Source organism: Mandrillus leucophaeus, unplaced genomic scaffold (assembly GCF_000951045.1).
Source record: "Mandrillus leucophaeus isolate KB7577 unplaced genomic scaffold, Mleu.le_1.0 Scaffold71, whole genome shotgun sequence".
Lineage (NCBI taxonomy): Eukaryota > Metazoa > Chordata > Mammalia > Primates > Cercopithecidae > Mandrillus > Mandrillus leucophaeus.
Genome location: NW_012107697.1, coordinates 2463460 through 2489737, shown reverse-complemented (window position 1 = coordinate 2489737; position 26278 = coordinate 2463460). Strand labels below are relative to the sequence as shown.

Below are 26278 nucleotides of genomic sequence, written 5' to 3'. Positions count from 1 at the left end.
GTCACGGTTAGTGGATGATCTCCGTCACGGTTAGTGGGTGATCTCCTGTCACGGTTAGTGGGTGATTTCCAGTCACGGTTACTGGGTGATCTCCTGTCATGGTTAGTGGGTGATTTCCTGTTATAGTTAATATTCTTTATATTAAACCTTTCTGTTCATAGCACTGTGTAGCTTCTATCACCTGATTGGACAGTGTGGTAATGAGTTGGTTGGTGAGTTAGCTGATAGGCTAGTTAGTGGGGTGGTTAGATGGTGGAAGAATAGGCTGGTTGGTAGATTATCTGGTTGGTGCATTGGTATGTTTCTTAGAAACTTGCTGAGTTGGTGGCATGGCAGGGTGTAGGGTAACAGGTAGAGTGGTGGCCGGTGGATTGGTGAGTGGGGTGTGGCTTGGCTCGTTGGCTGGTGGACTTGGCTGGTTGATGGGTTAGTTGAAGGATGGGGTGATGAGCTGATGCTTCAGGACAAGGAGTTAGCATCATGTCAGAGGGAAGGACAAGTCCCAGGGAGGCCCCTGAAGTGCTGGTGGGTCTCATTTCTGCATTCTCATAGGGTCGATGCTGAGCCCCAAGCTGGGACCCTCAGAGCCACACCATGGTGGCTTGGAAGGTGGTAGGGCTGCAGAAGAGGCTGTGGAGGAACTTGGAGCATGATTCCAAAGGACGACAAGCAGAGGAACCCTGGGCGTGTCAAGGCTCCCCTGTGCCCCTTTACCACCCCATGCCAGGGCCCTGCTTCTCCTGCAGGCCTGAATAAGCCTCCAAGTTTCCACCAGATTGCCCAGCACCCAGATGACTTTCCAGCAAAGAAACTTGAGGATGCATAGTCCTTCAGGATGGATTTGTGCCTTTGCCCCATGAAATGTCCTGAGATACAGACCCCAGAGCATGGACCTCTCTTAGGTACTGGGCCACCCTCCTACCCCAGGCAGACCTGGAATTCTCCCCAGTGTATCTGCCCCACCAGCCTGGTCCATCAGGACCCCCAGATCCTCTTCCTCTCTCGAGTCAGACTCTGCCACCTCACTCTTCAGCTGTCCTCTGTGCCTTGACAGTCCTTCTTACCGCATCTCCCCCTGGCTGACCTGTCCTTGAGGCTTGGGCCGAAACTATCAGCAAGACTTTTGTCCCCTTCCTCCACTGGCCTTCCCGGCTCCCCACCCCTAGGTCCCCACTCCATGCTTTATGGGTGGTCTGGCCCACACTCCAGCCAGAGCCACCAGGACATTTCCAAATTACATCTTTCAAGAATCAGGAAAAGAGACTTCAGAAGGAAATTGCTTTCTCCCCTTCTCAGTCCAAATGAGGCTATTTTTTACTTGTCTTGCCCCTCCCCAACCTCTCGCCCTTGTAATTTCAGTAAAAACTGAGAACAGTCTGAAGCGGGCCTCCTCATTGGTCAGCCTTTCTCCCTCCTGAGTTCTGCAGAGGCCTGAAGGCATCAGTTGGACTAGGGCAGCACCGGGCTTCATTCCTCCAGACAGGCTCTACTCCAGGGCTCCGTAAGCCCAGAGGCCAAGTCCAGGATGATGCAGGAGAGGGCAGACTTGGGGGAACAGGGGGAGCCTGTGGCTAGAGAGAGTCGGGCAAACCTGTGAAGTAAGAGTCTCACTTTGTCTCCTGATGCCCCTCTTCCTCCAGGAATGTTCTCCATTGCCTCCAGGTCCCTACAGGTCTCAGGTCAGAGACAGGACATCCAGGACATCTACTGCTCCCTTTATGCCACCTGTGCCAGGCCTCTGAAGGTCACCTCTTCAAGAAAGCACCAGCCTGAGCCAGGAGGCCTGAGCTCCAGCCCTGCTCCGAATGCCACTGCTCTCTCTGCTTCAGTCTTCTCACCCGGAAGCGAGGCCACCTCCAGAGTTGGGGCCAGGATCAGATGGGATGATGCAGGTGCAGGTGCCTTGTAAAGAATGCAGCTGCTGTTTGCTGACCACTCATGCCGTGCCATGCCCTATGCTGAGTGCTTAAGTGCGTAATTCAAAGGCACGTGACTAGTTAGCCCCTTACAGCCTCAGCCATGACACCGAGGAAGCTGCTTCTCCTCCCACTGACTCCTCTTCCTGAACCAGAATGTACATTGTGGGAGTTGGGGGACAAGGAATAAAAGGGGGTCTAAGTGTCAGAGTAAGAACCCCAGACCCAGGACCCACAGGGAGGCTGGGGGTGCCTCTGCCCCGACTTTCAGGTCAAAATCACCTTTTCTGTCTATCATACCCCTCTGCCCCAACACCCAGCATACACCCATAGTCCATGCTGTTCAAGGCTGCAGTGCTGAAGGAGTGGGTGTGGACTGGATACCCTGGGACACATGGTTGCTTGGTGTTAGTCTCCCTGGTTCCTTCCACTCCACCCCGGAGCTTCTCAATCTCCCTTTTGGGTGTCCCCCATCTCTGGCTCTCTGTGCCAGTTGCCCCTGTTTCCCTTACCCCCATTCATCCCTTTTCCTGGCACCAAGTTTCAGATGGCAGGGTCACCCCAGCCACTGGACACTCACAGGGAGCCAAGGACAAAAGGACCAGTGACATCACTTGGGATTGCGACCAGGACGTTCAAGCCTGGCTGATGGGTCAGGGAGGGGAGAGCTAACCAGGAGATGACAGATTGGTGCCAAAAGTATATCCAGACCCAGCAATGCTAGGCTGTGGCTGAGCAAGTCACATGGACTGTTAACCAAGGGGTCTGTCAGGGGCAGCAGCAGCAAGGGACCTCCCCTATAATGCAAGACATCTGTCACCTCAAGCTTCCTCTCCAGGGAATCTTCCATCTGTACTGGGAGGGGACTTCTCCAGTGAGAGCCAGCGCCACCCCCTCCGCAAACACACACGTGCACGTGCATTCATCTATAAGCAGTCATTTATGCATATTTTGCTGCCAAAAGATTTTGAAATCATGTAACAGAATGCATATAATACTATACGATTAAACACATAAATGGATGATTTCATCAAAGCAAGAGTGGTGGGGCCTCATCTTCAGCCAGTGAGAGGGAAAGCAGGTCCGGGAGGGAGGAAAAGAGGAGGCAGGTGGCAAAGACCCAGAGACAGAGGTAAGGGGCAGAGGTAGCGACCGAGAGGTTCCAGAGAGAAACAAGAACGCCTCAACTCAGCAGCTCCCCAGGCCTGCACTGGGCCACCAAGTGCTCCACATGCTTGTCATGAATTTCCCTTTTCTGTCAAAAACAACCAAGACACAGGGAGAAGAAGCATAGAATAATGAGGTGAGATCAGAGGGGATGTTTTTGTACTCAGAACATTTCAGAAAATTGGCTCTGGGCATGGGGGCAGTCATCACAGAAAGGAAAAACAGTGACAAGGTCCTCAGGATCCAAGAGACAAACGCTCCCTGGGAGAAAGGAGTGCTGTTTACTTGCGTGTTCGTTACCCTCTAGCCGCAGCGAGGTCTGTGCCCAGCACACAGTAGGTGCACGGTAAGTATATCGAATCATTGATGAATGAACACCAGCTTTTCAACACAGCTAAGGTTTTGTTAGCCCTTAAGCCTGAGGAAAAAAATACATCCCCCATGGGTAGTTCTCAACAGGCCACTGAGGAATGGGATGGGCAGTTCATCCATTCATCTATTCATCCACCCATTCATTCACCCTCCAACATGTATTGAGCCCCTCCCAGTGCACACTGCTCTAGGATGAATCAGTGAACAAAACATAAAAATTCCTGCCCTCAGGGAGCTTTTGTTGTGTTGGCAGAAGACAGTGCAATAACACGGACGAGCGATGGACTAGGGTGTGAGAAGGTCATGCGTGCTGTGGAGGGAAATAAAAGGTACAGGGTCAGGTGGCAGACTTGCAGGAGGTGAGGGAGGGAGCCAGGTAGCCATGTGGGGAGCCAGAAATGCAGAGGCCCCTGGGGGAGCCTGCGGGAATGCGGGTGTGTGAGTGTGTGGGTGTGCGGGTGTGCAGGCGTGTGCGGTAGGGGTGGCTGGCATGCCTGAGCGAGGTGCAGGCGGTGGGGAGGCCTGCAGGGCAGCAGTCTGTGCTCCGGGCAGTTGAGAGCCTGGCTCTCCTAGGAGCAGAGGCAGGGTAGAGCCGCTGTGCTAAGCAGGGACTGCAGGGGCCATGGAGGGACCCGAGGCAGGGCGGGTTTGGTTGGGTTCTGGGTGTAGCTGGAGGGTTGGTGGCAGGAATTCCTGGCCGATTGGGAACAGGGTGTGAGGAAAAGCGGCGAGTGCAGCGCTTCATGGTGCCCTCATGAAGCTTTCACACTAAGCTCAAAGGGGAGTTTGCTGCCACTGCCTCCCTACACCCCCTACCCCCGTCCCCACTCCTGCCCAGTACAGCCCAGGCCAGAGCAGTTCCCCAGGTTTCATCTCAGCCCAGCTGGCACCCCCTGACCGCAGGCCCCCCGCGGAGATGAGGGCACTGCCAGCCTGGGAAGGGAGGCCCAATCTGTCCCCAGCGCCTTGGTGTCACTGCCTCATTAGCTCTGCACTGGGCTCCTCCAGCACAGGACAGCAATGCGTGTCTGTGACCCCAGTGCCACCACACAACACACACACATGCTTACACGCGCACACACCCTCATACACATGCACTCACATACAGCTGCTCCCACGCCCTTGCACACTCGAAATGCTCACACATATGATTTTGCATGCTCACATTCACATTCATACATTTACACGTGCTTTCATACTCACATACACACAGTCACACCCACACACAGGGTGTGTATTTGTACCCCCATAACGCCCATATTGGCAAGCATACTTACTCCTTGGGGCTCCCTGGGTGTGTAATTCTCTTCCTTCCATGTTAAAAAGAGGAGGCTGGACCTGCCTAGAATCATGTGGCTTATGACCTTTTATGGCTCATAGACCCTGCTGGGAACTCAGTGAAAGCCCGGGACCCTCACCCCCATTCTCTCTCACACTCACACTCACTCACTCTTGCACACACGCACACACATCACATTTGGTTTTGTGTTTCCAGGACTCATGACCCTCCAGAAGGCCCTCCACAGACCTGGGTTACGAGCATTGGCCAAGACACTGTGGTGGAAAGGGGAAGGACTCCATGCTAGGACCTGTGCCTGGTACTGTGCAGCCCTCAGCTCTGATCCTGACAACCCAGCAACACCAAGGCAGGACTGGGCCAGCCAGCCCCAGCCTCCCCAAGACCAGATCCCCTGCACCCCTCCGATTCCTGGGACCCCTTCCTCCATGTCCGGCCACTCTGCCTCGCCTCCCCAGCTTGCTGATTCAGAAAGGCTTCTGGGGCGTGGAAGGCAGTCGAGAGGCCCAAGAAGGCCTCCTGGCATCCAGGCTGAGCCCGGCGTGGCCAGTGCGCCCCAGGTCCTAGCACCTGGTGGGTCCTAGAGCCACAGGAAGTGGGAGAGAGGGAGCAGGAAGCTGGCATGCGAAGCAAGAATGAAATATTGATGCCCAAGTCCTAGTAAAGCAGAGAGCGCTGCTTGTGCATGAATAAAAGATGGGTCGGAGGAGCAGGCTGGGCAGCAGATTAATTAATCTAAGTGAGCGCCTGCTCTGCTTTGTGCCATGAGGGAGGGTGCAGTGGAGCAAACAGGCTCGTGTCCCAGCCACAGACCAAGCAGTGGTCCTCTGTGCCAGGCAGGCAGCTGGGCCACACCAGGACATGGGCAGAGCTGAGCACCAAGTCCAGAAGGGCGGGAGGGGCAGAGGCAGTAGACCCTCCAGGACCAGCCTGAGCCTCTCTGCCCAGTGCCGGCCGGGCCACCCAAGATGACAGCTTCCCTGGCAAGGAGACCCAGAGACAGCTGCTTGGAGGGGCAAGCATTGGCAGGGCAGGATCTCAGGCAATGAAAAGCATCCCAGGCTCCTGGGTCCTTCCCAGCTTTCTCAATCACCCCCTCGGGGAAACTGACAGGACCAAGGTAAAAGAGGGGGGAAGGGTGGAGGCAGCAGGTCTAAGATTTGGCACGGGAAGTTGGCCACAGGCTGGGCACTGCACTGATGTTGGCAGGGATGGTGGCCACAGGTCTGTGAAGACAAACGGTTGGAGGGTGTTGGAGCCATTCCACCCTCCCCAAGACTCACCCCATGCTAACCCAAGATCCTGACGGCTTCCTGCTTGGGCATAACCTGGAAAATGCATGGGAGGAAAGTGGGCCACAGGATGATTGGACGTGGTGCTAGAATTCTCACCAGGAGACTGTGCCCGCGACCTCTGCATTTTTTCTCATCCCCTAAATGTAGCGGCTTTCACAGGCTCTTGGCAGTTTTGTTTCCAAGAAGTTACACTAGGACTTTGTGGGCAGAGTGGTGATGTCCGTCATCACGCTCCCCATCTTCAGAGTCCAGCAGAAGTGTCCTAACTGACCCCTGTTCCCAGAGGAGGACCCTCCATCCTGGTGGTACGAGCTCCTCCATCCCCACCCCAACCAATGCTCAGTAGGTCCAGGTGCTGCTCAGGGCACCTTCCTGCTCTGCGATGTCCACGGACAGCACCATCCCTGGAACCTTCTCTGAGCAAGGTCCAGGTCAAACTCCAGGGGGCCTCAGCTGGTGCCAGCCCCAGTCCCAGTCCCCGGCAGGCAGCAGACGCCCTCCAGCCCACCCTTCCTTTCAAAAGCCTGAATCCTGGATTACAGTCAGGAGCAGCCTCTGGAAACCAGCCCAAGACCAGGCCGTGGGGGGAGGACGTCAGTGGGGGAAAGAGGCACAGCGGGCCTCATTGCAGTCTGGTTCCCTCCATAGCCACGGCCATGATCTCTGCCTGTCTCCCAACCCCAAGCCTGTAGTGACCTCCCGGGATCACACAGCCCACTGCTCCTCTAGCAGGGCTGGAAGCACTTCCTGTCTGTCCGCTCGCTGGGTATTCATCACCAGCAGCCTGCCCACACCTCTTGTGCTTTGTCTCATCTTTGTTACTTAACTTTGTCTCACGTAGGATTATTCCCGTCTCTCCCATTAATTCTCAGCTTCTGGAACACAGGGGCAATGTCTTTTTCATCCCTATGGTTCCCCCAATCCCCTACACAGCACCAGGCACGTAGGAGCCACATTGCACAGGTGTCTGAGTGAGTGCATGAACATGCAGGACCTGGGACAGCCCCTTGGGTCGGACCCCAGAGCCCAGCCAGCACTGGCACTGCACACTGCCTCAATGGGAGCTGGCACTGGCCGAGGGCACCTGCTCCACGTCTGCCCAGAACCAAATGGGGTTTTACAAGTATCTAACCTTCCGCACGACCATCAAGGCAGGCCTGTCTCTCTCATCGAACAGATGACAACACAGAGGCTCAGCACTTGCCCAAGGTCACCCAGCCAGCAAGTGGCAGCGTCAGGAACAGCAGTGTCCTCGCTGGCGCCTCCAAAGGCCAGCTATAAGGAGCCCTGAGCCGAGGGCCTCTCCCAGCTGCTGAGGAGGCTCAGAGCTGGATGCAGGCCAGGGCAGGACAGGTCCCTTGGCTGAGAGCAAGAGCAGGCAGGCAGGGAAGCCCCGCCCCTGTTCCAGGGCCCAGGAAAGACTCGAGCGTCCAACCAAATCCACTCGGCTTCCAGAGGCTGCCCCGAGCAGATGTCACCGGGCCTGGGATCAGGGTGGTGTTAGTGACCCTTATCAGCCCAGATATAAGCACAGGTTCCCCGGAGTCCTGCCGCAGATGAGAAAGGTAGCAGGTTGACCTGGGGGCACACACAGCCGTACTCCCGCGCCCCCCACCCCCAGCGCGTTGCCTCTGAAACGGGGAGTCCTGGGTGCATTCTTGAGAAGCGGCCGGGCAGCCGGAGCCCGCCATTTCTGCAGTCACAGCGCCACCTCCTGGCCGGCTGCGGCGTGGCTGTAGGGGCCGCTCCACCGTCGGAGAACTTCCAGACCGCAGGCCTTGGATCAGGCATCCAGCAAATATTGACTCAGCACCTCCCTTGGGACAGCAGTGATGTTAGAGGTTGGGTATACAGCAGTGAAGAAACAGACTAAAAGCCCTGCCCTTGCAGAGATTACATCCTAATGGGGGAAAGAGGTAATGCATAAGTAAGGTCAACACATAAAACAGACGGTGTATTAGAGGGATAAGCACCCAGGAGAAAAATAAAGCCGGAAACGGTGAGTAGTGTCGGGGAGGTTGTGGTTTTACACAAAGTGGCCAGACACGGTCTCACCCAGGCAGTGACATTTGCGTAAAGCCTGGGAGGAGACGAGGAGAGAGTCGAGCAGACTTCTGAGCTAGGGCAGCCCAGACAGCAGGCACCAGGGCCCGAGGCCTGCCTGGAGGGTCTGAATAACCGAAAAAGGCTCTGAGGATTATGTGGAGGGTGGAGAGGGCAGGAGTAGGGGCAGACCCTGAAGGACCCTGTGGGCCATTGTGAGGCCTCCATGACATGTGGCTTCATGGCCAGGCTCTGAGCTGGGGGATGGTGTAACCTAGCTTGTGTTTTAAGAGAATCCCTCTGGGCACTGTGTTGAGAACAGACCGTGGGATCAAGGGTGGAAACAGACATCAGTTAGGAGTCCACTGCGACCTCAAAGCACCTTGGCCCTGGGGTAGTAGAGACAGTGGGGAGGTGAAAAACGGCAGGATTCTCCCAGGTGTAAGAGAGAGAGGAGTCAAGGACGATGCCAAGCCTTTGGTCTTAGGTACAGAAAGAAGCTGTCTCAGTACTGTCTTTGGCTGAGTTGTGGGATTGGCAGGCTCAATGGGAGAAGCCAGGAGCTCTGTTTGGGAATTGGTGGTCAGAGTTGCCAGGGGAAATGTCACAGGGGGCTGTCGATAAATGAGTGTGGAGCTCAGAGGAGAGGCCCTGCCTGGAGCTCCCATCAGCAAGTCGTAAGCACTTGGGTGACATTCAGAGTGAGACTGGATGAGATCTCAGACACTCTGAAAGCAGAGCGGAGAGGCCAAGGACTGAGCCCCAGGGCGCTCTGACATTTCCAGATCAGGAAGATTTTGAGGAACTGGGGAGAATGAGAAGGAGGAGCCAGCAAAGGAGAAGACATCAGGAAGAGGGGCTCCCAGGAACCCGAGTCAGATAAGAGGAGGAAGCGACCAACCATGTAAAAAGCCACTGATCCTTAAGTCAGGGCTGAGAAAGGTCTCCTGGGGTTGCAATGTAGAGGTCACTGGTGACCTTGATTGCAGTCAGAGTGGGACAAAAGTCTGACAAGAGTGCGTTCAAAGGAGAATGAAAAAAGAGAAATCAGAGACAAGTTGAGACAATTCTTTTGTGGGGTTTTGCTGTAAAAGAGAGAAGAGAGACGGGGCGCTTGCTGGAGGGGCCATGGATCAAGACAGTTTTTTAAAGGTGGGAAAAAATAAGAGCTTATCTCCATGCTGACAGGTGATTGGGATACAAAGGGGAAAACGTGTTGAAGGAGGGGCTGGGGAGAAATGAGAGTGCTGTCCTCAAGCAGGTGAGAAGATCTGACTGTGCTTCCAGAGGAGATGCACTTCACGGTCCCCAGAGGGCTAGAATGGAAGGCCAGGCAATCACAAGAACGGGGAGAAACTGGAACCCCCAGGCCCCGCTGGTGGGAATGCAAAATGATACAGTCACTTTGGATAACAGTTTGGCAGTTCTTCAAAAAGCTAAACCTGCCAGTTACCATATGACCCAGCAATTCTACTCATAAGTGTGTACCTAAGAGAACTCAAAACATACAGCCACACAAAAACGTGTACACAAATATTCATAACAGCCTTGTCTATAAGAGCCAAAAAGTAGAAACCACCCCAATGTCTCTCAATTGACGCAGGGATAAACAAAATAAAGTCTATCCATACAGTGGAATATTACTCAGCCATAAAAAAGAACGAAGTTCTGATACAGGCTACAACATGGATGAGTCGCGTACAAAATGCCAAGTGAAAGAAGCCAGTCGCAAAAGACCATATGGTGTGTGACTCCATTTATATGAAATGTCCAGAACAGGTGAGTCTGGAGAGACCAGATTGCTTCAGAGCCAGCATAGATCGGTGGTCTCCAGGGACCAGGGAGGGAAATGGGGACTGACTGCTAATGGGAATGGGGTTTCCTGTGGGGATGAAAATGTTCTGGAATTAGGTGGCGGTGAAGGTTACACAACTCTGTGAATATGCTAAAAAGCACTAAATTGTACACCTTAAAGGGATGAATTTCATGGAGTATGAGTTATGTCTCAATAATAATTTTTTTTTAAGATATGGTCATACGAAGTAGAGGGGTTGCCTCGGCCCAGGAAGGAGGCAGAAGACCCAGGCAGATGCAAGCAGGTGGGTGGTGTGGGGGTGGAGACCATGGACATTCTCTCCCGGCGGCTTCTATCTTCTCAGTGAGACAGGAAGTTACATCATCAGCTGAGAGTAGAGATGGGGACTCCAGGGAAGAGCACAGAGACAGAACGGGTATGTCGCCGCAAGAGGAAATGAATGGGCCAGGGAGATTCAGGAGGATTCCCGGGCAGGCCCATGGGAAGGAAGCAAAGGTGCAATAAATATGTGCTGGGGGGAGGTGGTCCCATGTCGAGTGGGCCCAGCAGCCTGAGAGTGTGGAGACCTGGGTCACCAGCATTGTGCTCCCCCCATAACACAGCCCACCCACTCCCTGGACATACAGGGGCTCCCATGGGAGTTTGAAACAAACCCTAAAAATATGCCTACCTACTACCCATCGCCTTTTAAAATGCACATTCCCTGTCACTGCAATTCCTCTTGGGGAATTCAGTCTCAGAAACACTTGCACGCAGACACAGCTGCATAGGCAGGGATGCTCAAGGCAGAATTGTTAGCAATCACCAAAGATGGGAAACCACGTAAGTGTCCATTACTGGGTAAGTGGTTTTTAAAAATGATAATACATCCACACGATAGAATACTCTGAAGCAGTAAAAGCCATGAAGTGGTCCAGATATACTAACATGAAAGAAAGGATTTCCATGGCATATCATGGGTAGAAAATCAGGTTGCAGAATAATGTGTGTCATATTATATAATTTTCTTTCCTTTCTTTTTATACAAAGTGGTATGTATGCACGTGTGTGTTTAGATTATTAAAATATACATAAGGCCTGGAAAGTATGCCCTCTAAATTATTAATGCTGTTAATCTCGAGAACTAGGTTTTGCGGGAAAGGTTGAGGGGGGTTGATGAGGCAGAAGGGATTTCAGAGGGAGGCTTTCATTGTGTGCTTTTTATGTTTCTTGAACTATGCCTTTTGTACATGTAACATGGAGTACATATGCTTTGGAAATTTAAAAAGGAAAGAAGGCCAAGCTCAGTGGCACATGCCTGTAATCCCAGCTCTTTGGGAGGCCGAGGCAGGAGGCTCGCTTGAACCCAAGAGTTTGAGACTGCTGTGAGCTGTGATCACACCACTGCATTCCAACCTGGGCAACACAAGGTGACCCTTTCTCAAAAAAATTAATAAATAAATAAAAAGGAAAGAACTCATTGTGCCCTCTTGGGCTTCTTTCCCTCTCTGGACTGGGGGACCCTGGAAGGCCAGCGTCCTCCCTCGCCCAGACAATGCCATGCATTGGTCCCTGGAGATCATGGCGGGTCCTGATGCCTGGGCTTTCCCTTTGCCCACCTCTTTTCACCCCCAGACAACGGATGAGGTTCAGAAAAGCAGGAACACTTGCAGCACCCAAACCTCCATTTTGTCTCCTCCCCTCGTGCCACCGCTGCTCCCCTCCAGCTACCTCCCTGGGGAAAAAGGTATCTGATCAATCCAGTAGAACCAAAGGTGAGAAAGGTAGCTCCATAATGCTAATAGCATGGATTTATAGAATGCTAATAGCATGGATTTATATAATGCTTACTGTGTATCAGGCACCATTCTGAACACTTCTCATGAATGAACTCACAACAGCTCTATGGGTTCCACACTATTACTACCCTTCATTGTGGATTTTAAAAACACAAACAAACAAATAGGAGTCATAAAAGGCCAAGTAATTTGCCCATGATGCTACCATCTTTCTGTAAGTGGAACCTGCACAGTGAGGCTGCAGAATCGGCACACTGGTCTCTGCAAGCCGTGCCCCTGCGAAGCCACAGTCCCGCCCTCCTCATTCCTTCCTCTGCTCTTCTGTGGCTCTGGGTCACGTGACGTCTGCTAGGGTCAGGTACTCTCCAGGGCAAGACTGTGGCATCCTCAACACAGACCCCCAGCCCTGACACATGCCTGGCAGCCAGTGAGTGCTCAGCAGGTGTCTGTTGAATTAATTGTGGCCTGCACCACCCTCTCTCCTGCCCAGGGATGAGCAGATCCTTTTCCCTTCAGAGCAGTCCAAACAAGGCAGCAAGGCTGCTCAGGAGCCCTCCGGAGTACTGAATGGAGAGCAGCCCGCGGGGATAGAACAGAGGCTGCCACTGAGCTCCTGCTCCTTCTGGATCAGACTCCTGCTCTGGGTCAGGAGTCTGACCCAGACTGTCCAGGTCCAGCTGCTGGTAAGGGTTTGTGTTGGGAAGGGTTCCTCCCAGGTCGACCTCAACTCCTGTCTGCCCTGGACTGAGCTGGACTCAAGCCTTGCAGCTGCCTCATCCCTCTCCCAGAAGCCTGGCCCCGCTCCTTGGGGTTCAAGCTGCAGAAGGGTGAGCCCAGACCGCCCATCCCTGAGGTCTGGATCTGGCCACCCTTCCTCCAGCTCATCCACTCCCAGCCACCTTGGCTACTTCTACCCTAGACACAGGTAGGTGCTTGCCCTGAAACATGAAGTCTCCACAGCTGGCCCTTCAGTCCTTCGCTTTACCTGCAGAAACCCTCAAGCTTTTGTAGCTCTAAGTCCCCTGAGAGCTACTCACAAGTTCAAGTTTTCAGGCTGAGGGTCATCAAAGGCCCTCTGTTCATTTGCAGAACCTGGAGCAGAGCAACATCTCCACAGACCAGCTCACCTGGCCAGTTCAGAGGCAACTCTGCCCGCTTCCTGGGTCCCCCTGGGACTTCCATGGCATAGAAATTTAGGAATTCAAGCTTCCATCTATCCATCCATCCATCCATACATACATACATACATACATACATTCATCTACTCACTCACATGTCCAGCCACCCACCCATCCATCCATCCACCCATCTATCCATCTATCCATTCATTTATCCAACTATCCACCCACCCACCCACCCACCCATCCATCCATCCATATATCCACCCACCCCTCCACCCATTCATCCACCTATGTATCCATCCATCTATATATCCATCCATTATCCATCATTCATCTATCTATTCTTCTACCTACCCATCCTTCCACCCACCCACCCATCATCCATCTATTCAGCCATCCATCCATCCATCATCCATCTATTTGTCTACCCACCCATCTATCCACCCATATACTCATCCCTCTCTCCCTCCCTCCCTTCACCCATCCATCCATCCATCCATCCTTGTATCCATCTAGCCAACCAGCCAACAAATATATATAACCTGACATGCTGGACCCTAGGGATCCTGAGATGGACACATCATAATCCTATCCTCCCTCTGAGGGTAGGAAAGTATAAGAGGAAAGGGATGTTTTCCAAAGATTATTCTAAGACAGTGCTGACTAATGGAACTTTCCGTGATGCGGCTGATGTTCTCTTCTGTGCTACTCAATATGGTCAGTAGACACTAGCCATGTGTGAACATTTAGCATCTGAAATGTGGCTAGTGTGACTGAGAAACTGAGTCTTTCATTTCATTTCATTTTATTTAATTTAAATGCAAACCATCACATGGCACCAGTGGCTTCAGGATGGGACGCCACAGACCTAAGAGCTGCGGTAGCACAGAAGGGAGGGGAGGCTTCAGGGAGGAGACAACATTAGGTGGGGCCAGGTGACTCAGCCAGCTCACTCAATCTTCTTCCCTGACACCTGCTGGAGCATGCCCAGCCCCGGCCAGACCCTTAAGCATATTTTGGAAAGTCTCTTGTCACAGTGCTGAGCTCAGCCAGAGGCTCCTCTGACCTTGCACACCCTCTCTGAGGTCACTGCTGGGTGAGGCCTGAGCCCTTCTCACTCCAGGAGTTCCTGACTCATCCTGGAAAAAGCAGAAAAGCCTCTGTATTTTTCAAGAACCAGCTTCAATGTTAATAAGAGGGCAGACATGACCCCAGGCATGATCCCAACTCGGGCACACAGGGATGGGGTATGGGGGTCAAGAAGCAAGTCTAAAACAGGTGAGGAGCAGAATAGAGAGCCAGGGCCCAGCAGAGGGTGAGGCGGAAACTGATGGAATGAGACACGGAGGAACAGCCAGCCCAAGTCAGCAGGGCAGACAGGGTAAGAGGGATACGCCACAGAGATATGCCACAGAGCAATGGCTAACATGAGCCAGAACGGAAGGGACATGCCAAGGTAAACACAGCTGGAGGCAGGCTGACAGGTGGCTACAGACAAGACTAAGACAGGCTGACCAAAAGGCAGTCTGTGACCCCAGGAGAGGTGGGGGGGGTGGGGGTCCCAGAGGGCAGCTCTGAGATCTCTGGCACATCCACTGACTGTACTTGCAGATCAGGCCACTAGGCGGTAGCATTGCTCCAGCCACTGCCACTAGCAGGCGTCCAACTTCCAAAAGATGGTAACAGCCAGGCTCCCTGTCATGGGCCGTGGACATGGCTTCCCTGACAGACGTAAGAGGCTGGAATATGCGGACCCAGAGCATCTATGCCCTAGCCTGGAGAGTCCCTCTCTTGTCACCCAGGATCTCCTCAAACCTGCCCCTTCCCTCCACATCCCCAGTCCCTGGTCTTGTCCCTTTCCTGACAGCTGCCTGGGCTCGCAGAGCACTGAAGGATGGAGCCTCAAGATGTCCATCAATTCCCTGTCTTTGCCTGAAAAGGGCAAGTGAGGATTCTAGGTCTGAGAATTGCCCTCAGCTCCTGCCACGCGGCCTGGTCCATGAGGAGGACCTCGTGGGCTCTTGGGTGCAAGGCTCGCTTCACATAGATCCAGAGGGATCTTGGCTGACCCCATGCTCAGCAGCAGCCAAGTGCAGCTTTGGGCTGCATGAACAGAACAAAATGTCTGGATACAGGACTGCATTCAGCAATAAAGCCTAGTCCTCAGGCTACAGCTCTGGAACAGCCAATGTAACGCAGGAGGAAGAGCGATGTGGACCACGTCATAGTTACAATCCAGTCACCTGCACCCCTCCTTTCTCTCGCCCAGCTTCTCTTGTTCCAGCACCTCAGTCCTGGCGTCCCCCAGGCTAAGAAGCCAGCCTTGGCCTGGGAGCACTGTCTTTGACCCTTTTTGTGGCCCTGCACTCCCGCTCTTGGCCTCGTCTCCCCATCAGTAAACAGAAGTGGATGGATCATGAGATGTCCTCCAAGGTTTCTTCCAGCTCACAGCACCACTGACTGGGAGGCCTCAGCAAAAATGTCCTCACAGTTCTAGAGGCTGGAAGTAAGTCTGACATCAAGGCGTCCTCGCGGCTGGTTTCTTCTGAGGCTTCTCTCCTTGCCTTGCAGACAGCGCCTTCCCCTGCGCCTTCGCCCAGGCTTTCCTCTGTGCAAATCTATGCCCTCATTTCCTCTTCTCATAAGAACACTGGTCCTATTGGATTAGGGTCCACCCATATGGCCTCATGGTAACCTAATTACCTCGGTAAAGGCCCCGTCTGCAAACGCAGGAGATTATGGAACAACATGTGTTTGAACTTTGTGAGTCCACTTACATGCGGTTTTTCTTCTGCCTCTGAGACAGCAGGACCCCCCACCCCGCCCCGCAGCCTACTCAGCACAAAGACGGGAGGATGGAGACCTTGATGAGGATCCACTTCCACTCAATAACTAATACATAGATTTTCTCTTCTTTGTGTTTCTTTTAATAACATTTTCTTTAGCTTACTTTGTTGTAGGAATACAGTACGTAATGCATATAGCATACATAATATGTGTTCATCAACTGTTTGTCATTGGTAAGGCTTCCAGGCGACAGTAGGCTATTAGCAGTTAAGTTTGGGGGGAGTCAAAAGTCATATGTGAGTCTTGACTACAAGGGGGTTGGTGCCCTTGACCCCTTGTTGTTCAAGGGTTAACTGTACAATCACATTCTGATGTCCTGGCTGGGGGTTGGGACTTCAATATGTGAATTTTGTGAGGACGCAATTCAGCCCAAGGCACTGGGGGGACAAAGTCCACACTAGAGCACCCTAAGTACTGCTGAGTATTTCTAAAGTGCTGCTGGGTGTGGCCGGGTGCCCTGAGTTCTGCTGGGTATGCCTGGGCACCCTGAGACCTGCCGGATACAGCCGAGAACCCTGAGACCTGCTGGGTACAGCCAAGAACCCTGAGTCCTGCCGGGTGCGGCTGAGAACCCTGAGACCCGCCAGGTACAGCCAGGGGCCCTGAGTCCTGCTGGGTGTGCTGGACACCCTGAGTCCTGCCGGATACGACCAGGCCCCTGAGTCCTGCTGGGTGTGCTGGACACCCTGAGTCCTGCCGGATACGACCAGGCCCCTGAGTCCTGCTGGGTACGGCTGGGCACTCTGAGTCCTGCTGAATACAACTGAGTACCCTGAGTCCTGCTGGGTACGGCTGAGTACTGCTCACTTTCAGAGTCTCTTCCTCCCCCCACCCCCTGCTGCCTCTGGTCTTTTTTCAGAGTGCCACTGCCCCTCTCACCTCCCTTAGTCCCTGGGAAATGGAAGACAGCCTGGTAGTGAGGGAGGAAAGGTGACGTGGGAGCACAGAGAAGGGGGAGGGAAGCACAGGAAGAACAGCCAGACCGGTTGCTGGGGTGGACACCTTCTTGGGGCCATCTAGGGCTAGGGGTTCACCAGGCAGGAGCAGCAAAGGCAGAGGGGTAAGGGAGTCCAGGGTTCTAACAAGAGAGTGGTGGAAATGTCGCGATCAGTGCAGACTAGAAAGCAAAGACGGGAGACGGAGTGAAAGCAGAGGCATTCATGACACTAGAAGCCAGCAAGCGGGGCGGCACCACAGGGATCACAGAGAAGGGGAGAGCAGGGCTGGCTGAGCCTCTGCAGGGAGGCGAGTGTTCCAGCATCTGGAGCCTCTGAACCTTCCCAGGCCTCTCAGGGGAGGAAGAGCCAGGGAGAGACAGGGAGAGCTCTTAGGGGCGCCATCACGGCAGCCCCTCAGGTTTGGGGTCTAGGAGCCTGAGTTACCAGGTGGGGCTGGTCTGACTGTCTACTGTCCCTGGGCCCAGCTGTGGGCACAGGAGAGAGGCAGAGCCTGGTCGGGAGATCTCCCAGGGCAGGCTGGGACACCTGACGCAGCAGGCATCAGAGAGTCTGGAGGGAGAGGGGCCAGGTAGGGTGGGAGCCAGGGTCTCTGGGCTGTAGAGTGGGGCCGCCTCGCAGGCAGGCCAGCGGAGAGGACCCCAGAACACTCCATATCTAACTGGGTGGGTGCAGTATACGGATTTTCTGTAAGAAGTGCTCTCCCAAGCGTTTCAAAGGCATGCATGGCCTCAGAAAGGTTATGAGTCAGTGGCCAACTGACATTTGGTACGCTGCATTTAAATGCAGGCAAAAGGCAGCCATCTTAAGGCTTGCGGGAAGGGCGTGGACCAGCTTTCCTGGAACATCTGCCAAGGCAAGAGAGAAGATGCTGCCAGGAAGGAGTGCAGTGATGTTTCCCAGGCCAGCCCTGCCTCCTGGGCCCTGAGCACCTCCCCTTAGAGCTTCCCTCAGTCCAGAAATACCCGTGAGCCCTACTATGTGCTGACACCAGGCTGGGTGCTGGGGCTGCCCAGGAGATGCTCGTGGTCCTGGCGTCCGCACCTGGCACCCATCAGGCTAGACACAGAGGAGGCTCCAGGCCTTTGCACATGCTGTTCCCATAGCCAGCACCCAGTCCCGGTCTAGATGAGGCAAAGCCCTAGCTCATGTCTTGGGACAGGAGATGCAATGTCCAGAAAGTGGTGGCCTCAGGACCATTTGAGATGTTCTCAATTCAGTGTAAGGACTACGATGCACAGTGTCATTTGCACTACCTTTACTTTTTGTGACAGAGAAATAATTCATTTTTATGAAGCTCACAGAAACACAATCTCTCATTTTCTAATTGAATTATGTGGAACTCACTTAGCACAAGATGACAGGGCTGAATCTTCATGTGTTTTTCTGTGCACTTTAATCTCTCTGCCTCTCCTGTGTGTTGTAAGCTCCATGGGGAAGGAGTCCAGTCTGGGTTGTGTAGGGCTGCATCCCCAGGAAACTGCACAGTGCTTCCCACCAGGTGGGAACTTAGCCTGAGAAAATAAATAAGACCCTCAAAAATCCAGGGACCAAGCGATGAATCTCCAAGCATAACCAGGTGGCCACATCTCCTCCTCCTCAGCTCAAGGGGAGACCCAGAGGCCAGAAAACAGCCACTGTGATCATGGCCTTCTGAGAAGCCCAAAGGGACAGACTATGCCCTTGTTCTAAAACATGCATCTCTCCAGCCCTCCCTCAGCCCTGAGGGAACTGGGAGGAGGCTTTGCTATCCGCATGCCCAGGAGGGCCGGGGTGGGCTCAGCTTCAGAGGACACAACCTCCTTACCATGATTTATGGAAAGAGCAACTCCCAGAAGGAAGCCTTAAGGAGCCCTGAGTTCTGCTGGGTATGCCTGGGCACCCTGAGACCTGCCGGATACAGCCGAGAACCCTGAGACCTGCTGGGTACAGCCAGGGGCCCTGAGTCCTGCTGGGTGTGCTGGACACCCTGAGTCCTGCCGGATACGACCAGGCCCCTGAGTCCTGCTGGGTACGGCTGGGCACTCTGAGTCCTGCTGAATACAACTGAGTACCCTGAGTCCTGCTGGGTACGGCTGAGTACTGCTCACTTTCAGAGTCTCTTCCTCCCCCCACCCCCTGCTGCCTCTGGTCTTTTTTCAGAGTGCCACTGCCCCTCTCACCTCCCTTAGTCCCTGGGAAATGGAAGACAGCCTGGTAGTGAGGGAGGAAAGGTGACGTGGGAGCACAGGGAAGGGGGAGGGAAGCACAGGAAGAACAGCCAGACCGGTTGCTGGGGTGGACACCTTCTTGGGGCCATCTAGGGCTAGGGGTTCACCAGGCAGGAGCAGCAAAGGCAGAGGGGTAAGGGAGTCCAGGGTTCTAACAAGAGAGTGGTGGAAATGTCGCGATCAGTGCAGACTAGAAAGCAAAGACGGGAGACGGAGTGAAAGCAGAGGCATTCATGACACTAGAAGCCAGCAAGCGGGGCGGCACCACAGGGATCACAGAGAAGGGGAGAGCAGGGCTGGCTGAGCCTCTGCAGGGAGGCGAGTGTTCCAGCATCTGGAGCCTCTGAACCTTCCCAGGCCTCTCAGGGGAGGAAGAGCCAGGGAGAGACAGGGAGAGCTCTTAGGGGCGCCATCACGGCAGCCCCTCAGGTTTGGGGTCTAGGAGCCTGAGTTACCAGGTGGGGCTGGTCTGACTGTCTACTGTCCCTGGGCCCAGCTGTGGGCACAGGAGAGAGGCAGAGCCTGGTCGGGAGATCTCCCAGGGCAGGCTGGGACACCTGACGCAGCAGGCATCAGAGAGTCTGGAGGGAGAGGGGCCAGGTAGGGTGGGAGCCAGGGTCTCTGGGCTGTAGAGTGGGGCCGCCTCGCAGGCAGGCCAGCGGAGAGGACCCCAGAACACTCCATATCTAACTGGGTGGGTGCAGTATACGGATTTTCTGTAAGAAGTGCTCTCCCAAGCGTTTCAAAGGCATGCATGGCCTCAGAAAGGTTATGAGTCAGTGGCCAACTGACATTTGGTACGCTGCATTTAAATGCAGGCAAAAGGCAGCCATCTTAAGGCTTGCGGGAAGGGCGTGGACCAGCTTTCCTGGAACATCTGCCAAGGCAAGAGAGAAGATGCTGCCAGGAAGGAGTGCAGTGATGTTTCCCAGGCCAGCCCTGCCTCCTGGGCCCTGAGCACCTCCCCTTAGAGCTTCCCTCAGTCCAGAAATACCCGTGAGCCCTACTATGTGCTGACACCAGGCTGGGTGCTGGGGCTGCCCAGGAGATGCTCGTGGTCCTGGCGTCCGCACCTGGCACCCATCAGGCTAGACACAGAGGAGGCTCCAGGCCTTTGCACATGCTGTTCCCATAGCCAGCACCCAGTCCCGGTCTAGATGAGGCAAAGCCCTAGCTCATGTCTTGGGACAGGAGATGCAATGTCCAGAAAGTGGTGGCCTCAGGACCATTTGAGATGTTCTCAATTCAGTGTAAGGACTACGATGCACAGTGTCATTTGCACTACCTTTACTTTTTGTGACAAAGAAATAATTCATTTTTATGAAGCTCACAGAAACACAATCTCTCATTTTATAATTGAATTATGTGGAACTCACTTAGCACAAGATGACAGGGCTGAATCTTCATGTGTTTTTCTGTGCGCTTTAATCTCTCTGCCTCTCCTGTGTGTTGTAAGCTCCATGGGGAAGGAGTCCAGTCTGGGTTGTGTAGGGCTGCATCCCCAGGAACCTGCACAGTGCTTCCCACCAGGTGGGAACTTAGCCTGAGAAAATAAATAAGACCCTCAAAAATCCAGGGACCAAGCGATGAATCTCCAAGCGTAACCAGGTGGCCACATCTCCTCCTCCTCAGCTCAAGGGGAGACCCAGAGGCCAGAAAACAGCCACTGTGATCATGGCCTTCTGAGAAGCCCAAAGGGACAGACTATGCCCTTGTTCTAAAACATGCATCTCTCCAGCCCTCCCTCAGCCCTGAGGGAACTGGGAGGAGGCTTTGCTATCCGCATGCCCAGGAGGGCCGGGGTGGGCTCAGCTTCAGAGGACACAACCTCCTTACCATGATTTATGGAAAGAGCAACTCCCAGAAGGAAGCCTTAACCAAGGACCTGCCAGGAAACTTTTTAAAATGTGCCATTGAAAGGCACAATGAACCCAGGAACAGTGGCTCACACCTATAATCCCAACACCAGCCTGAGCAACATGGCAAGACCCCGTCTCCAAAAAATAAAAATAAAAAAATAATAATAATAGTCAGGCATGGTGGCACACACCTGTGATCCCAGCTTGGGGGACTGAGATGGGAGGATCACTTGAGCCCAGGAGGTGGAGGCTGCAGTGAGCTGTGATCACACCACTACACTCTTGTCTGGGTGACACAGCAAGACCTCATCTCAGAAAGAAAGAAAAAGACAAGAAAACACAATGAGGGGGAGGCAGAGCAAGATGGCTGAATAGAAGCTTCCAGCATTCGTCCCACCTGCAGGAACACCAAATTAAACACCTATCCACACAGAAAAGCACCTTCATAAGAACCAAAAATCCTAAGAACCTGGTACAGCTAGGCCCAAGTAGGGTAGAGCATCAAAAGGGCTCCTGGGGTCCCCAGTTCTAGACTTTGGCTCCTTGATGGCATTTCTGGACCTGCTCTGGGCCAGAGGGGAGCCTGCTGCCTGGAAGGGAGGGACGAGGTACAGGCAGCATTCACCACAAGCTGACCGAAGAAGCCTAGGCCTCGACTGAACATAGCCAGGCAGTATTTACCCCAGGCCTGGGGTGGCAGTGGTCGCGGAAGAGACCCCTGTACTTGAGGAAAGGGGAGGGAAGAGTGGGAAGGATTCTTTGCTTGCGGCTTGGGTGCCTGCTGAGCCACAGTTGAATAGAGCACCAGGTAGATTCCTAAGGTTCCTGACTCCAGTCCTGGCTCTTGGATGGCATCTTTGGACCCTCCTGGGGCCAGGACACAAACCTGGCTCAGTATGCCACCTGCTAACTGTAGGGATTCTTGGGCCTTGAGTGAACATAGGTGGTAGCCAGGCAGTGGTCAATGCATGCCTTGGGTGAGGCCCAGTTGCTGTCCTGGCTTTGGGTCTGACCCAGTGCAGTCCCAATGGTGGTGGCTAAACGGGTACTTATGTCACCCTTCTCCCAGCTCCAGGGAGCTCATCACAGAGATAGAGACTCTGTTTTGGGGAAAGTAAGGGAAGAGCACAGGAGTCTCTGCCTGGTAATCCAGGGAATTCTTCTGGATCTTACCCAAGACCACTAAGGCAGTACTTCTACTAGTGCAAGAGCTACAGCATTATTGGGCTTGGGGTGCCCTTTAAAGCAGATATGGCAGCAGTGACCAAAGACTTAGATCACAACATCCAATCCCTTTGAATATTTGGAAAACCTGTCCAAGAAGGATGTGTACAAACAAGTCCAAACTGTGAAGACTACAATAAATACCCAACTCTTTAATGCCCAGACACTGACAAACACCCACAAGCATCAACACCATCCAGGAAAACATGACCTCACCAAATGAACTAAATAAGATACCAGGAACGAATCCTGGAGAAATAGAGATATGTGACCTTTCAGACAGAGAATTCAAAATTGCTATTTCAAGGAAGCTCAATGAAATCCAAGATAACACAGAGAAGGAATTCAGAATAGTATCAGATAAATTTAACAAAGAGGTTGAAATAACTTAAAAGAATCAAGAAGAAATTCTGGAACTGAACAATGCAATTGACATACTGAAGAATGCATCAGTCTCCCAATAGCAGAATTGATCGAGTAGAAGAAAGAATTAGTGAGTCTGAAGACAGTCTATTTGAAAACACACATTGGAAACAAAATAAAAGAGAATGAAGCAAACACAAAAGATCAGAAAATAGCCTCAAAAGGGCAAATCTAAGAGTTATTAGCCTCAAAGAAAAGGTAAAGAGAGAGACTGCGGTAGAAAGTTTATTCGAAATGATAATAACAGAGAACTTTCCAAACCTAGAGGAAAATATCAATATTCGAGTACAAGAAGGTTATAGAACACTAAGCAGATTTAATTCAAATAAAACTACCTCAAGGCATTTAATAATCAAATTCCCAAAGGTCAAGGATAAAGAAATAATCCTAAAACAGCAAGAAAAAAGAAACAAATAACATATAATTGAGTTCCAATACACCTGGCAGCAGATTTCTCAGTGGAAACCTTACAGGCCAGGAGAGAGTGGTATTACATATTTAAAGTGCTGAAGGAAAAAACTGTTACCCTAGAATAGGATATCTGGTGAAAATATCCTTTAAGCATGAAGAAGAAATAAAGACTTTCCCAGACAAACAAAAACTGAGGGATTTTATCAAGAGCAGACCTGTCCTACAAGAAGCACTGAAGGTAGTTCTTCAATATGAAAAAAGAGAATGTTAATGAACAATAAATCATCCGAAGGAAAAAAACTGGTCACAGTAAGTACACAGAAAAACAAAATATTATAACACTGTACTTGTGGTGTGTAAACTACTTATATCTTAAGTAGAAAGACTAAAAAATGAACCTATCAAAAATAATAACTACAACTTCTTAAGACATAGGCAGTACAATAAGATACAAACAACAAAAAGTTAAAAAAAATCAGAGGGAGGAAGTTAAAGTGTAGAATTTGTATTAGTTTTGTCTTTGCTTGCTTGTTTGTTTATGCAATTAGTATTAATTTGTCATCAGCTTAAAATAACAGGTTATAAGATATTATTTGCAAACCTCATGGTAAACTCGAAAAACATTACAACAGATAAATAAAAAATAAAAAGCGTGAAATTAAAACACACCATTTGAGAATATCACCTTCACTAAAAGGAAGACAGGAAAGAAGGAAGTAAAGACAAGAAGATCACCAAAAATAAGAGAAAACAAATGACAAAATAGCAGAAGTAAGTCCTTACTTATCAATAATAACATTGAATATAAATGAACGAAACTCTCCAATTAAGACAGTGTGGCTGAATGAATAAAACAACAAGACCCAATGATCTATGGCCTACAAGAAACATACTTCACCGATAAAGACACATAGACTGAAAATAAAAAGATGAATGGTAAAAGATACTCCATGCAAATGAAAACTGAAAAAAGAGCAGGATTAGCTATACTTTTATAAGACCAAACAGATTTCAAGACAAAAACTATAAAAGAGATTTTAAAAAGGTCATTATATAATGATAAAGGAATCAATTCAGCAAAAGGATATAACAACTGTAAATACATATGCACCCAAGATTGGAACACCCAGATACATAACGCAAATATTATCAGAGCTAAAGAGAGAGATAGACCTCAATACAATAATAGGCTTCAGCACCCCACTTTCAGCGTTGGACAGATCATCTAGACAGAAAATCAACAAAGAAGCATCAGATTTAATCTGCACTATAGACCAAATGAACCCAATAGATATTTATAGAACATTTCATCCGATGGCTACAGAATGCACATTCTTCTCTTCAGCACCTGGATCATTCTCAAGGATAGACCATATATATTAGGCCACAAAACAGGTCTTAAAATTTCAAAAAAAAAACAACAAAAAAGAAACAATATCAAGTATCTCCTCTGACCATGATGGAATAAAACTAGAAACCAAAAAAAAAGAGAAATTTAGAAAACTATACCAACACATGGAAATTAAACAGTATGTTCCTGAATGACCAGTGGGTTAATGAAGAAACTAGGAAGAAAATTTAAAAATTTCTTGAAACAAATGGAAATGGAAACACAGCATACCAAAACCTATGGGGTACAGCAAAAGTAGTACTAGAAGAAAGTTTATAACAATAATCGCCTACATCAAAAAAGAAGAAAAATTTCAAATAAACAACCTAACAATGCATCTTAAAGAAACAGAAAAGCAAGAGTAAACCAAACCCAAAATTAGTAGAAGAAATAATAAAGACAAGAGCAAAAATAAATGAAATTGAAATTTTAAAAAATACAAAAGATCTAAGAAACAGAAATTGGTTTTTGAAACAATAAAAAAGTGACCAATCTTTATCCTAAGAAAAAAAGAGAAAAGATTCAAATAAATAAAAATCAGAGCTGAAAAAAGAGACATTACAACTTATACCACAGAAATTCAGAGGATTTAAATTAGAGGCTACTAATAAATAGGAAAGCCTACCAATAAATTGCCAATAAATTGGAAACCCTAGAATAAATGGCCAAATTCCTAGACACATGCAACCTACCGAGATGGAGCCATGAAGAAATCCACAACTTGAACAGGACAATAGCAAGTAATGAGATCAAAGCCATAATAATCAGTTTCCCATCAAAGAAAAGTCCAGGACCCAATGGTTTCAATGTTGAATTTTACCAAACATTTAAAGAACTAAAGAACCATTAACAATACTATTCAAATTATTCCAAAAAATAAAAGGAGGAGGGAATACTTTCAACTCATTCTACAAGGCTGAGATTATCCCGATACCAAAAACCAGACAAAGACACATCAAAAAAATAAAAGTATAGGCCAATATCCCTGATAAACATTGATGCAAAAAAATCCTCAACAAAACACTAGCAAACCAAATTCAATAACATATTTTTAAAAATCATTAATCATGACCAAGTGGGATTTATCCCAGAGATACAAAGATGGTTCAACACACACAAATCAATCAATGGGATACATCATTTCAACAGAATAGAGGACTAAAACCATAAGATTGGCTCAATTGATGGCGAAAAAGCATTTGATAAGATTCAACATCCCTTCATGATAAAAATCCTCAAAAAATAGGGTATAGAAGGAATGTACCTCAATACGATAAAAGCCATATACAACAGACCCACAGCTAGTATCATACTGAATGGGAGAAAACTGAAAGCCTTTCCTCTAAGACCTGGAAGAAGACAAGGATGCCCACTGTCATCACTGTTATTCAACATAGTACTGGAAGTCCTAGCTAGGGCAATCAGAGAAGAGAAAGAAATAAAGAGCGTCCAAACTGGAAAGGAAGAAGTCAAATTATCTTTTTTGCAGACAATATGATCTTATATTTGGAAAAACCTAGACTTTACAAAAAAAAAACTATTAGAACTGATAAACAAACTCAGTAAAGTTGCAGGACACAAAATCAACATACAAAAAGCAGTAGAATTTCTATATGGCAACAGTGGATAATCTGAAAAGGAAATCAAGAAAGTAATCCTATTTACAACATCTACAAATAAAATAAAATATCTAGGAATAAACATAACCAAAGAAGTGAAAGATCTCTATAATGAAAACCATAAAACACTGATGTAAGAAACTGAAGAGGACCAAAAAAAAAAAGTAAAGCTATTCCATGTTCATGGGTTGAAAGAGTCAAGATTTTTTAAATGTCCACACTAGCCAAGGCAATCTACAGATTCAATGCAATCCCTACCAAAATACCAATGACATTCTTCACAGAAATAGAAAAAAAAAATCCTAAAATTTATATGGAACCCCAAAAGAGCCAGAATAGCCAAAGCCATCCTGAGTAAAAAGAACACAACTGGAGGAATCACATTAAATGACTTCAAGTTATACTACAGAGCTATAGTAACCAAAAAAGCATGGTACTAGCATAAAAACAGACACATAGACTAATGGAACAGAATAGAGAACCCAGACACAAATCCATACATCTACAGTGAACTCATTTTTGACAAAGGTGCCA

General features: G+C 50.3%; 1 long non-coding RNA gene across 1 annotated transcript in view; it reads right to left on the bottom strand.

Annotated features, from left to right (window-relative positions):
- LOC105528255 overlaps positions 1-26278 on the bottom strand; it is a 122163-nt gene that overhangs the window by 11074 nt on the left and 84811 nt on the right. The window contains exon 3 of the long non-coding RNA XR_001004330.1: positions 20195-20361. This is a non-coding gene — a long non-coding RNA (uncharacterized LOC105528255). The remainder of the gene's footprint in view (positions 1-20194; positions 20362-26278) is intronic.